Source organism: Myotis yumanensis, unplaced genomic scaffold, assembly GCF_028538775.1.
Source record: "Myotis yumanensis isolate MYYU_CA2020_CCGP unplaced genomic scaffold, mMyoYum1.0.hap1 SCAF_5, whole genome shotgun sequence".
NCBI classification, from domain to species: domain Eukaryota; kingdom Metazoa; phylum Chordata; class Mammalia; order Chiroptera; family Vespertilionidae; genus Myotis; species Myotis yumanensis.
The window spans coordinates 66,593,529-66,608,762 of NW_027223756.1; the positions used below are offsets into that span (position 1 = coordinate 66,593,529).

At 40.1% G+C, this 15,234-nt stretch overlaps 1 pseudogene; it reads left to right on the forward strand.

Moving 5' to 3' along the window:
* The window catches only part of LOC139011388 (germinal-center associated nuclear protein pseudogene), a 75,813-nt pseudogene extending 66,511 nt beyond the window's left edge, over positions 1-9,302 (forward strand).
* Positions 9,303-15,234: the final 5,932 nt, after the last annotated feature.

Consider the following 15,234-nt stretch of genomic DNA (forward strand, 5'->3'; position numbering starts at 1 on the left):
AGTGATGAGAGAGAATCATTGATCGGCTGCCTCCTGCCTCTAGCCCTCAACCTGGTCATGTGCTCTTGGCCAGAATGGAACCTGGGACCCTTTAGTCTACAGGCCAATGCTCTATCCACTGAGCCAAACCAACTAGGGCTCTATTGCACAATTTTAATATTCTCCTGATTATTGTCACTTTTCTTGCTCTGATTGCTTAGAAATATTTGATTAGATATTGAACATTTGGGGTATTATAATCTTGAGCAATTTGATGTTCTGCCTACATTAAAGAATGATGAAATTTGTTCTCACAGACAGGTTACTTGGAAATTAGCTTCCAATTTGAGCCTCCTTTTAAGATTTGTTAGAATGGGTCAAGAGAAGAATCTAGTCTACTGGAATCCTAGCCCTCCTAACAAGGGAAAACCATATGAAGTCACTATCATATGCATTCTCATTTCTTAGATCTCAAAAGTATTCCCTACATTGAGTGAATTCTATGAATTATCTAGTTGACAGCCCCATATTTTGTCTTTACTCAACCTTGTGAATTTTCACTCTAAATTTGCAAAGATTAATATCCTTTCTTGTGGAGATTTTTTGTTCTTTTTCACTGAGTAGCTTCTTTCTTCTCTGGTACAATATCTGGTTAACTCCATAGTCTCAGCTTTCTTACACTCTCATCCATGCCTTTTCAACTCAGGAAAACTACAGACAAATATCTCTGATGAATACAGATGCAAAAATCCTAAACAAAATACTAGCAAATTGAATACAATGATACATTAATAAAATAATACATAACGGTCAAATGGGGTTCATTCCAGGGGCTTGAGGATGGTCCAGCATAAAAAAATCGATCAATGTAATACACCACATAACTAAAAGAAATGATAAAAATAATATGATCTTATCAATAGATGCAGAAAAAGCATTTATGATTGAGATACTCAATAAAATAAGTATAAAAGAAAAATACCTCAACGTAATAAAGGCCATCCATAACAAATCCTCAGCCACTATCAGACTCAGTGGTGAAAAACTGAAAGTTTTTCCTCTACGATCAAGAACAAGTATGCCCACTCTCACACCACTCTTATTCAACATAGTTCTGGAGGTCCTAGACAGAGCAATAAGACAAGAGAAAGAAATAAAAAGCATTCGAATTGGGAAGGAAGAAGTAAAAGTGTCGCCTTTTGCAGATGACATTATTTTGTACATAGAAAACCCTAAAGACTCCACCAAACACTATTAGAAACAATAAACAAATACAGCCAAGTTTCAGGATACAAAATCAACGTGCAAAAATCCATTTCCTTCCCATATACTAATAAAAAATAACTTCAGAAAAATAAATGAAAAAAAATTATTTTTGCAATTTCAACCAAAAGAATAAAATACCTAGGAATAAAGTTAACAAAGAACATGAAAGACCTATATACTGCAAATTACAAAGAATTACTAAAAGAGATTGAAAAAGACACAGCAAATTGGAAGAAATATCCTGTGTTCATGGATTGGAAGGATCAACATAGTTAAAATGGCCATATTACCCAAAGCAATATACAGATTTAATGCAATCCCCATCAAAATCCCAATGTCATTTTTTAAAAGAAATAGAACAAGAAATCATCAGATTTGTATGGAACCACAAAAGACCCCAAGAAAAAAGAACAAAGCTGTAGGTATCACACTACTTGGCTTCAAATTAAACTACAGAGCTATGATAATCAAAACAGCATGGTATTGGCAGAGAAACAGACACACAGATCAATGGATCAGAATAGAGAGCCCAGCTATAAAACCAGATGTATATGGACAGATAATCTTTGACGAAGGAGCTAGAAACACACTGTGGAGTAAAGATAGTCTCTTCAATAAATGGTGCTGGGAAAACTGGAAAGCCACATACAAATGAATGAAACTGGCTTACAGTTTGTCCCTATGTACAAAAGCTAATTCAAAATGGATCAAAGACCCAAATTATAAGACTCAAAACAATAAGTTACATAGAAGAAAATATGGACCAAGCTTATGGACCTTGGTCATAGAGAACATTTTATGAATTAACCCCAAAGACAAGGGAAGTAAAGACAAAAATAAATGATGGGATTATATCAAACTAAAAAACTTAAAATTTTTAGCAAAAGAAACTGACAACAAAACAAAGAGGCAGCCAACCAGATGGGAGATGAGACTGGTAAATAGTAGCTGCAAAAAATGTTTAATTTCCAAAATATATAAAGAATTCATAAAACTCAATACCAAACAAGCAAACAAACCAATCAAAATGTAGGCAGAGGAACTGAAAAAACACCTCTCCCAAGAAGGCATATAAACAGCCAATAGATATATGAAAAGATGTTCAACCTCACTGGCAATTAGGGAAATTGAAACTACAATGAGATACTACCTCACACTTGTTAGAGTGGCCACTGTCAACAAGACAAGCAATAACAAGTGTTGAAGAGGTTGTGAAAAAAGCAAAAGAAACCCTCATACACTGCTGGTAGGAATGTAGACTGGTACAGCCACTATAGAAAACCTTCTGGGCAGTTCCTCAAAATATTAAGAATAGAGTTATCATATGACCCAGGAATCCCTTTCCTGGGTATATACCCCCAAAAAACTTGAAAACATGTATTCGCAAAGATATATGCACCCCTATGTTCATTGTAGCATTATTCATGGTGGTCAAGACATGGAGACAATCAAAAAGTGTCCTTTGATAGATGATTGGAAAAAGAAGATGTGGTACATATATACAATGGAACACTATTCAGCCATAAAAAAGGATGAAATAATGCCATCCTCGACCACATAGACAGACCTTGAGAATAGTATGCTAAGTGAAATAAGCCAGTCAGAAAAAGCTAAGAACCATATGATTTCACTCATATGTGGAATACAAAACTGAAACTCATGGAAAGACAGCAGTGTGGTGGTTACCAGAGGGAAGGGGGTGAGATAATGGGAGGGCGGATTATGGAGAGGGCCTAATATAGAGTGATTGAAGATGGTTTGACTTTGGGTGATGAGCCCACAGTGCAATATGCTGATCCTGTATCATGGAAACCTACACCTGGAACCTATATGATCCTATTAACCAACGTCACCCAAATACATTTAGTAAGAAAATAAACAAAAATTCTTTCTAACTAATTTTGATTGGGTTGTTTGCTTGTTTTAACACTATAAAGATTTTTTTATAATGTTAAAAATACTAGGCATTATTTGCACAAGCATAAAAAGTACTTATATTTTATATGCAATAAAATTTTATTTGTAATTTGCTATAATATTTCAGGTTATATAAGAGTAAATATTATCCTATATTTGTCTGCATCTTCATTGACAATTAAAATATGATTGACTCTGCTTTTATAACAGACATTTAAAACTTTTACATTAAAAATTGGTGTTTTATTAAATAAAACAAATCTTGTTTAAACAAGTAAGTTTTCAAAAAAAATGTATTATGAAGAAACAAGCTATGAATGCACAGTTCCTTAAACAAAAGAGTAGTTTGAATACAACCAAGTAGATTTTCATTTTTTTAAACCACATGAAAGCATATTGAATTTTGGTGTGCTGAAATAAGTATCTTTTGTTTCCTCAATTAGTGACATCTTTAAATTTATTTCCAATGTTTCTAAAATAATTAGGCTACTCTAATCTGCACAGCTTTGCTCTTAGACAAGCAAAAATTTCACTAACAGTGTGACTCAAATTCCTACTTGTTTCCAAATATTATTTTTTCTGTTATAGATAGTTTAAATATAGACTGCTTCACATTTGGAGGCTTAGTTCTTCCTTACAAAGATCTGTGTCACTTCTAGAAAAGCACAGTAGTGTTATAAAAGAGATGATATTTGCCATAATTCATTAATGATTATATAACACTAACCCAGTGGAAATAGTGTTAATTATTTTCATGGTTCAATTTAGTTTGTAGTTGATAATCAGGAATCATTGCAATTCAGTGGTAATTGGGGGGAAATTTTTTTAATAAACTTTAAAACAAAAAAAAATCATTGTCTCTTGAGTTTTAGGTACTTCAAACATAAACATTAGATTGGGCATTTTTGTCATGAAGTTAATTCTGTGCAACAAACAAACATCATGAAATAAAAAAAGATGTGCTTAGAGAGCACATTTTCAAAACAGAAAATGCTGATACCACACTCTGAGGTGTCATTTTTCCATGAATGTAAATTCTAATTTGTTAGAAATGACAAAAAAAATTAAAGGGAACTTTTTCTGATAAATGAATAAATTAAATGCTAAATTAATGAAAGTGCTACATTGGTTAAATGTCAACATCTGTTGCTTTGTATTTCACTCTAATAGAACTGTGTTTGCTAGGATAATCTTCAGATTGGTGGAAAGCCTCAAAAATCAAATTATCCTTTAATACATTCAAACTCAAATTCCCAGAATACTGTGCTGCCAATGCAAATGTTTCAGAGCTAAGTATGAAAGTTTCTTGTATCGACTAGAAGCTCAATTCATCGATACTACTTTTTAATTTACTGAGATTTTTATTTATATAACTAAGAAATAATATATGGGAGTCAATATTTGTCTCATAGTTCCAAAGCTTGCTTACTTATATCAGTGTTACTAACAATTGGCTTAGACCTTCTCCAGAACAGAGTGTCTTGGGAACTCACCTGGCTGGGGAGACTTCTGGAAGAGACTGCCACCACACATAAAGGCTTGATCTCTGAGCTGATCTCTTTCTATTTTTCCTGCTACGGAAAGCCCTGGATCTGCTCCTTAGAAAAATGGACTCAGACCTCCCACAAAACTTCCCTAAAGAGCTCACCTGTGCCATCTGCCTGAATTACTGGATAGACCCAGTCACCATGGGCTGTGGGCACAGCTGCTGTTGTTCGTGTCTCTAGGTATCCTGGGAGAAAGCAGAAAGCCCTACTTGCTGTCCTGTGTGCAGGAAACCATCAGAGCAGAAAATCTTCAAAACCAATATTATCCTGAAAAATCTGGTGTCCACGGCCAGAAAAGCCAGCCTGCGGCAATTCCTGAGCCCTGAGGACAATAGGTGTGGGCTGCACAAGGAAACAAAGCAGATCTTCTGTGAAAACAACAGGAGCCTGCTGTTTGCACTGCTCTACCTCTCAGGAGCACGAGGCTCTCAGACACTGCTCCCTGGAAGAGGCTGTTGAGGAACACAGGGTAAGTGGTGCCCTCAGAGCACTTAGAATGCTGGAGGAGAGTACAGCAAAGAGATGAGGGTTCAATCTTCTCCTTCCTGACGTATTGATACCTACTTAAGAACCAATAATGAAGCTGTGAGGAAATGCACTGGTTTACCTGTCTTCTTGCACATTGCAATTAAATATGGAACTGCCATTTGACCCAGTGATCTGATCTCAAGGAATATATCCCAAGAAACCAGAAACCAGAAAGTATCTATTCATCCCGATGTTCATAGCATCACAATTTACAATAGCTAAGATCTGGAAACAGCCCAAGTGCCCATCTGTTGGGGTCCAGCCCCAGCAGGTCCAGGGACCCCCAAAGGTGTGGACGGAGTCTGCAAAGAAGGAATGACATGGAGACAGTGTTCGGTTGATCAGCAGCCTAGGCAGGATCTCTAGCCAGGATCTCCAGCCAGGTTCTCTGTGTTATTGTCTCTGTGTATTTATACCAGTTGATTTTAATCCTGTCAATTTCTATTCCAAAGGTTAGGGCGTTTCTTATCTCCATTCCAGGGAGTAAAGATTATGTAGCTTAAGCATGATTGTTCATTGTTAAAGTGATTAACTACCCGCCTGGCACTTAGTTAAGGGGTTTTATTCCCTCCCTATCTTCAGGGGAAAATCCCTACCTGGGGAAACAACCTTTCTCCAAGAGGTGACCTTGGTTAAAACACATAGCGCCAAGAAGGGGAGCAAACGTATTAAGAACAGTATGCCATATATTCCAAGTTCCTTGAAACAGGTGTTTCTTCCCTCTTTCTTCTTTCACGTGTCTAATTGCATTGACTAGGAATCCATCGTAGTGTTGAATATATGTGGTAACAGCAGAAATTCTGTTGTTTTTTAATAAATTTTTATTGATTTCATAGAAGAAGGGAAAGGGAGATAGAAACATCGATGATGAGAGGCAAGCATTGGTTTTGTGCCACTTGCACTCTGCCCACTAGGGATGGAGCCCACAACCCAGGCTCGTGTCCTGACAGGGAATGAACCTATGACCTCTTATTTCCAGGGCCCATGCTAAATGACTGAGCACCATCAGAAGACTTAGTCCAATGATTTGGAACTTGCACATAGCAGAGGAGTAGCTATTTCCTGCTTATTGCCCCATCATTATTAGCCATAGCTGGGATTCAAGCCTCTTTAATCCTCTTTAGTCATTGTTTTCTATGTGTTGTAACCGGAATGACCTATGAGACTATAATCTGTATAATCCATTAAAGGTGGTTATTTCCTTTTGTAGATTTTAGCCAATCTCAGCAAGTGGGTGTGGCCTCAGGGGAGTCATATAAAAGGCCCATCTGTGCAGAGGACACATCACTTCTCCAGAGTAGACTGACTGAAGTCAGAGCTGCCAGTTGAGTGAAGAGAATTCCTACTGAGCCTGATATCGACAGAACTTCCCAAGGTTGGAGCAATTTAAGTCTTAATAGTAGCTTCCCCACATCTTTTTCAGGATCATTGGGGGAACCCTTCCCAGTTAGCAAAACAGGTGCCAGACAAGGATATAAAAAACTGTTTCCCAAGTGGAGCCACTTTCCAGCATCATGAAAGGACTGAAAAAGAAGAAGGATCAGGATCGCTCCCCACGGAGATATGGCCACGACGCAGTGGCAGACTTGGACCCTCTGTCAAGGGGTGATCATCCTCCCGATAAGCAGCCAGTCCGCCTGAACCGGCCCCTTGGAGGTGCTCTGTTTGGTCAGACTAGACCGGATGTTTTCAAAAGCAATAAAGAAGTTGGTCGTCTGGGCAACAAGGAATCTAGAAAGGAAATTGGCCGTGCCGAGTCGGGGAAAAAGGATCACATGGCTATCCCAGGAGGGAGTCGGGCTGTTCTGGCAGCTTCCTGGCTTCCAGGTGTGAAAGAGGAAGAAGGTGAGCCAAGAGGAACTCCTGGGCGTCAGAGTCACAGAAGTGAGAGCACAGACAGTCTTGGGGGCTTCTCTCCCTCTGAAGTCACAGCGATCCAGTGCAAGAACATTCCCGACTTTCTCAACAACAGGAACTTTCTAGAGAATCACTTTGGCAAAATTGCTCAAGTGCAGCGCGTTGACACCAGGCGCAACAAACACCTCGCGGTGGTGTATTTCTTTGACCATGCTTCTGCAGCCCTGGCCAGGAAGAAGGGGAAAAAAGGTTTGCCTGAAGAAACATCTATCTTTTGGCACAAGAAGGAAATAAGTCCCAACAAGAAACCTTTTTTCCTCCAGGAGAAGAAACCAGGTGAGGGTGAGGCTGGCCTGGGCACCGAGGACACATCCTTTCAGCCCTCCCCCCTTGGCAAGCCTATGGGGAGGACTGCAGTCGGCAGCCTCATGAATAAAAGCTCTCCAGTGAAGAAGTCAGGCTTTCTGAAGGCCCACCTGTTTGAAGGAGACTCTTTTAACTCGGGCTCTAAGGGTTCTGAGAGTCCTGGGCTGTGTGTGTCCTCCCTCAGTGCGCTGATAGGCACTGTGGCCAACACATCTGAGGAAAAGTACCGCCTGCTTGACCAGAGGGACAGAATCATGAGGCAAGCTCGGGTGAAAAGAACCGACCTGGACAAAGCAAGGACTATTGTTGGGACGTGCCCTGACATGTGTCCTGAGAAGGAGCGGTACATGCGGGAGACCTGGAGACAGCTGAGTGTATTTGAAGTGATCCCAGGAACTGACCAGGTGGACCACGCGGCAGCTGTCAAGGAGTACAGACGCTCCTCGGCCGACCAGGAGGAGCCCCTGCCACATGAGCTGCGGCCCTCAGCAGTGCTCAGCAGGACCATGGATTACCTGGTGACCCAGATTATGGACCGGAAGGAGGGCAACCTGCGGGACTGGTATGACTTCCTGTGGAACCGCACACGGGCCATACGGAAGGACATCACGCAGCAGCACCTGTGTGATCCCGTGACGGTGTCCCTGATTGAGAAGTGTGCCCGGTTTCATATCCACTGTGCTCACTTCATGTGCGAGGAGCCCATGTCCTCCTTTGAAGCCAAGATCAACAATGAGAACATGACCAAGTGCCTTCAGAGTCTGAAGGAGATGTACCAAGACCTTAGGAACAAGGGCGTCTTCTGTGTCAGCGAGGCTGAGTTCCAGGGCTACCATGTGCTGCTCAATCTCAACCGGAGGGACATCCTGAGAGAAGTACAACAGTTCCATCCGGTGGTTAGAAACTCCTCGGAGGTGACATTTGCTGTTCAAGCTTTTGCTGCATTGAACAGTCATAATTTCGTGAGATTTTTCAAGCTGGTCCAGTCAGCTTCTTATTTGAACGCTTGTCTTTTACATTGCTACTTTAATCAGATCCGCAAGGATGCTCTCCGGGCACTCAACATCGCCTATACTGTGAGCAAAAAACGATCCACCCTCTTTCCCCTGGACAGCGTGGTGCGCTTGCTGCTCTTCAGAGATTGCGAAGAGGCCACAGACTTCCTCAACTCCCATGGTCTCCCTGTTGCCGATGGCTGTGTCGAGCTGAACCGGTCCTCGTTCTTGGAACCAGAGGGGTTCTTGAAGGCCAGGAAGTCGGTGTTTATTACCAGGAAACTGATGGTGTCGGTTGGGGAAATTGTGAATGGGGGGCCGTTGCCCCCTGTCCTTCGTCATACCCCCGTGTGCAGCTTCAACTCCCAAAACAAGTACGTCCTAAAGAGTCTGGCCGCGGAGCTGTCCCTGGGCCCTCAGAGACCCGGCTTGGAGGCAGCAGGTGTGGGGAAAGGAGAGGAATGTGGTACTGAGGCGGACCCGTCCCCACTTACCCTCCTCCCGCAGCCTCTTCCCATCCTGGCTCCTGCACTGCCCTATCTGCCGCACCACCCAGCAGCCAACCCGAGTGCGACACCCGGCCTCTTCCAACCCCCCATGTCACCCCCTGTGCAGCCGGAGCTCCTTCCTGCAAAGCCTGAGCCTGTGCACTCTGACGCGGACCTGGCCCAGGTGGTGGAGCTTATCCAGGAGGTTCTTCAACTGTGAGGAGGTTGGTGCCGCTGGGGCGGCCTTCGCAGCCACAGCTCTGGGTGTTTGCAATGCTGCTGTGGAGGAGTTGTTAACAGCTGCTACCACAGGCATTTTGAGGCAACGATCAGACTGTCAAAGCTCAGAGGAAAGGTAGGGGAGGGTGGGGTTAAGGGGGAGAGATTAACCAAAGGACTTGTATGTATGCATATAAGCCTAACCAATGGACACAGACACCAGGGGGGTGAGGGCATGAGTGGGGAATGGGGGGCAATGGGGGGATAAGGATACATATGTAATACCTTAATTAATAAAGAAAAAAATTTAAAAGGTCTCTTTAGTTTGATATGGGAAAGATAAACTAGAACTAACAAGATGAAATTAAATGGTTAGGAAGGCTATTGGGAGAGCATTTCTGATAAAGGGAGAATAGATGCAATTGTCCAGAAATATAAAAGAATTTGATAACTTCTTTAAGTATAGAATTGGCCATACTAAATGAAAGACTAGCAAACATATCTTCTTTTATCTTTAACTAGAGGCCTGGTGCACAGATTCATGCACTGGTGGGGTCCCTTGGCCTGGCCTGTGGGGATTGGACTGAAACCCGATCTCTGACATCCCCTGAGGGGTCCCGGATTGGGAGAGGGCAGTTCTCGGGTGAGACACCATGGAATCAGGCTCTCTCCTCTCTGGTTCCAGGTGTATCACCCGAGAACTGCAGCTGCCAAGTCACTGCAGCTCAGCAGCTCCTTCATTGAGCATCTTTCCCGTGGTGGTCAGTGCACATCATAGCCACCATTCAGACAGTCGAATGGTTGTTTAGGCTTTTGTACATATAGATTGTCTTGATCATTGGTGATAAGAGAATGATAAAATCAATGTTGCTTTTTAAAGAACATAGTGACATGAAAGTGAGAATTATCACTTGCAATCATATTTCATAGTCCAAAGAAAGCCACGTGACCAAGTCTAACTTCATGGGGACAAGGAAGTATGACTCTAAATGTGAGCTCAGAAGGAAAAAAAACTTAACATAGTTGATAAACAGAATTAATGACTATGATAGAGGGAAAGAAAAACATGAGGTGAAGCTGGCTGGAGTATTGTTCAGGGAACAGACTACGCTATCTTGTATAGGCATTGTTTTAGGGACATCATCTTAACAGACTTTCACTTTAGAAGATGAATTTGGTCGCTATGTTTTGAATAGACCAGAGGGGACTAAGAATAGAATCAGAAAGATCAGTAAAAAAGGTACAGTGATGATAATTTAGAAGGATGACCTTGAATAACAGTGGAAATGAGAAAGTGAAAAGATTAGGAATCCCTTTAAAGATTGTGACTTATTGAGTGTGCATGGGGAATGAGAAAGAAACATCAATACTCATCTAAGACTCTATCATCAACTATGGATTGAATGGTCATGATATTTGCTTCAATGGACACCGTAAATGTAGATGAAAGGAAATACGATTTTACAATCAGACACTGTAATGTGTTTTTCCTAGGGGACGTTCAAGTTGAGTTATCCCATAGGCAGGCATATCTAGGTGTCTAAAATAGAAGTTGGAAGAGAAATTTAGAATGAATATAGATATAGATTTTGGAGATGCTTACATATAGATGGTATTTCAAATCATAAATATCTATTTAGACTATATATGTACACACATATATATATACACACACATACCATATATATACACATATAGACATATACACATATATATGTATACATATGTATATATGTATGTATATATACATAACTATATACACATATGTGTGTGTATATGTATGTATCAATATATATATATATATGAGGGAAAATGTCAAAAACACACCTTTGGCCCAGCCAATGCGGCTTGGTGGTTGAGCTTCAAGCCATGAATCAAGAGGTCACTAGTTCCAGGTCAGGACACATGCCTGGGTTTTAGGCTCAATCCCCGATGGGGGCATGCAGGAGGCAGTGGATCAATGTTCTCTCCCTCTTCACTCCTCTCTTTTAAAAAATCAACAATAACAAAAAATTTAAAAAAAAAAGAAAACCTCAAACACCTTCAGAAAGCCAACAGAGAAAACTCAGTTTGAGAAGTGTGAGCCAGCACAGAGTACTAAGATGCCACAGTCAGAGGAGTTGAACATGAAGAAAATTGTTCCCGGCCCCTCCACCTGGTCATCAGACTTTAGAAGTCATAAGTTGAAATCTGTACATCCTTTTAGAGAAGGAGAGAATTTAACCATCGTTATATTCTACTTTATGCTGATTTAAAAAATAGACACGCTACTGTGCGGCGGGTGGAAACATGTACACAGAACAGAAGATGAGAATGTTAGATATTTTTTTCTTCCCCACTTCTCTACTCTACCCTAGTCATGCACTCACACACACATACACATTTATATTATTATTTTTGTTAATCTTTTGAATGCAGTAACTGAAATGGAAGAGTTAAACATGTTCAACACACTGTGTGATGCTCGCAGGGCTTAGATGGGGCACTACTTACAAAACTTAATTGAAGAGGAGAAAGGTATGAACGTGTTAAATGCTCTAGTAGTTCTCGTCCCAAAGGTTTGATGATGTGGTTGGCAAGATAACAAAAGGAGAATGGTAGTTAAAATCTGTATTTGAAAATCTATAAAAATGTGCATGGTGTGGTATTAAAAACTGCTTAAGTTATCATTGCATTTATGTTGATGCCTAGAAGAGGGGTTGATGTTATTTATAATTCTCTTTCTAAGACTTAGAATGAGAGGAGCTAAAATTTAATTTACTGTCACGGGTAGAGAACTGACAATGGATCGATATCTGGCGACAGCTTTGCGTTCCTCATACTTTACAGGCTTTATTATTTCTTCCATAAAAAACATAGCAATACACTGCGTGTTCCAAGGAGTGAGAGCAATACAATTAGAGTTATAATGGGCAACGGACCCCATCACCCAGAACAGGGATGCAGGGGAGAGTATGCTTTTGTGCAATCAGTTACTGTGTATCCCAGATTACTTCCCAGCAGTGAGATTATGAGTACTAGATATTTTTATTCTCCTATAAATCTACTGCTTTGGCTTAGGGCCCAGGTTAGTTACTTGGAAATAGTTTGATCTTTTTGTGTCTGACTTTTAAGATTTGTTAGACAAGATCAGAGCCATGTTTAGTCTAGGCCTAATTTCCCCCACTATTGAGACAAGATGGTTCTGGATACGTTACCCGGTGCTCCAGGAATTATGAGATCTTTCCTGGCTGATAGAACAGGCAATATTTCTAGTCCTGTCTTAGCATTAGGCATTGCTACCCTTAATCCTTTTTAATATATCTGTCTCTATTCTTAGGTAGTTTCCTTTTATGTATATGTTGACAAGTACTCAGTGACTCAGATCTTTGCGTCCTTCTCTGGGCAGCTCTCTTGTCTGATATGCTATCTTGCCCACTGTAGCCACCTGGGTTTCCCTGAAATCTCAGCAACATCTTCTCCACTCAGGGAGTCACCAGGCCCCACCTGAGGAGCCTCTTTATGTATCAGTGCCTGGAAAGTCACACAATAATAAACTAAGTTTTTTGTTTTTTCTCACAGGAATGACTGTACTATGTGAACTGTTGTCCAGAGACATGAAAACCTTTGTTTCAACTATTTGTTCTTTCTTTTTTCTTTTGTGTTTTCCTTTCTTCTTTTCTTTTCCTTTGGTTGTTTCAGGAGCGAGGATAAATCTCATTATTCTGTCTCGGCTGGAAGTCAAACAAGTATTTCGGATACCAGAAAATGAAACTACTGACAATCTTATTTTCATTTTACTCATAGGGAAGAATACTCTATCATTGTGCCTAGAATTAACAAATGGACCTTTACCCCCAATACTATAAGTAAAAATGAGTAATTTTTAATGGATAAAGTAGAAAATTACTTCCAGTTAATAATATTAGGAATTTCTAAACATTTATCTTCAACAAAGTTATACTAAAAATCAGAAAATATTTGGGCAATTCTAACTCCTAACTGGAAAGAGGTATTTAAAAGAGTAATAATTCCAACTTAATTAATTAACATAAATGTATCTTATTTTTTAAATATATATATTTTTTATTTCAGAGAGAAAAGGAGGGGGAGATATAAACATCAATGATGAGAGAGAATCATTGGTAGGCTGCCTCTTGGATGTACCCCCTCTACTGGGGATCCAGCCCACAACCGGGGCATGTGCCCTGACAGAATGGAACTGTGACCTCTTGGTTCATATGTTGATGCTCAACCACTGAGGCACACTGGCCAGGCCAACATAAATGTATTTTTAAAAACTGTATTACGCTATTAATTTTATGAAATAAGTAATTAGTGAATTTTAATAGTAAATATATGTAAGAAAATAAAATACTGTGCTGTTACTAAGAAAGTAAATGTGTGTGTTACATATATCAGGTTTTGTTCCATCAATAGAAAATTCCTATCATACCTGAAAATTGTAGATAAAATTTTTTAGCTTTTTTGGTTTGTGCTCCTCAAATACTTTTTCTTTCTTAAAGTGAAAAAGAGATCCAGTTTCTTTTATTGGCATCTCTAAACCAGCTTTTATGTTTCTGATCAACTATATTTTCCCTGAACTTGCAACATTTTTGTATCTCAATGTGAGAATAAATATAATTTTAAACATTTATTTCCTGTTTGTCATGATTTCAAACTCACAGACTCACATCTTGCAAGGAATAATATATATGACAGAATAAAACAAACAAAATGAAAAAGAAAGATTATGAGATTAAAGACAAGGCATTGGAAACCTAGTAAATTATTAAAACTAACAACTTCATATTTAAAGATTTTAGAAAAATTGAAAGTTTTATTTTGTTTACAAATATGGGGAAATAATTATTATAAACCTGGGGGGTCAACCCAGTGCAAGATTTTGCTTTTAAGCACCATAGTCAGCCAGGTGTCTGGAGGCTCTGAACTCATTCTGAGTCAGATTGGGATTGAGGTACTTAAACAGAAACAAGGGTTTTATTAATCACTCAGTGTCCATATTTATGTTTCTATTTTCAAACCCAGACAGCAAAATAAGGTATTACAAAATGCAATAATTCTCAAGCCCATAGCATCTTTCTGCTGAATGCACTGGGATACCAAGTTTTTAACCAGTCCTTAGTTTTCTGAAACTTAGAGCCTAGCTAAAATTTCTTATGATTTCTGGGGTTATTAGCTTTTTATCACTTACATTACTTATCTTAATTAAGTTATATCTGTATATTGTAACAGGTAAACCCTGATATTTCAGTGGTTCAATACTGTTGTTTGCTTCTCATTTCCATAAGGCATTATGTATAGCAGGGGAAGGACTGTGATCTGTGCAGTCCTCCAGATACCCAGGATAACAGGGGCCTGCCAGAGGCAACATGTGATATCCAATGCCAGAAAATAGAGATAAGAGAAAAACTATGATTGTTTTAACATCCTATATAATAAAAGGGTAATATGCAAATTGACCCTAATAGCAGAAAGACTGGGAATGACTGGTCACTATGACACACACTGACCACCAGGAGGTAGACACTCAGTGCAGGAGTTGCCCTCTGGTGGTCAGTGCATTCCCACAGGGGGAGCTCTGCTCAGCCACAAGCCAGGCTGATGGTTGCCAGTATAGCGGTGGTGGTGGGAGCCTCTCCTGCCTCCTCAGCAGCACTAAGAATGTCCAACTGCAGCTTAGGCCTGCTCCCCGCTGGCAAGTGGACATCCCCCGAGGGGTCCCAGACCTTGAGAGGGCACAGGCCAGGCTGAGGGACCCCGAGTGCACAAATTATTGTGCACTGGGCCTCTAGTCTATAATAATAAAAGCATAATATGCTAATTAGACTGGACAGCTGAACAACCTCCCGGAGTCTCTAGTGTTTATAAATATGATGTTGATAGGGCAAACCTAGTAGAGATATCACTACCACCTACATTCCGTTAGCCACAACTCAGTCATAGCATTGTACTACATGTTCACTAGCATGTCCTTAGAAGGGGAGGGGAGACTTTAATGAATAGCTAGTATTGTTGGCTATTACATTTATATGAGATATGGAGTCATAATACCCAATACTTAAATACCCC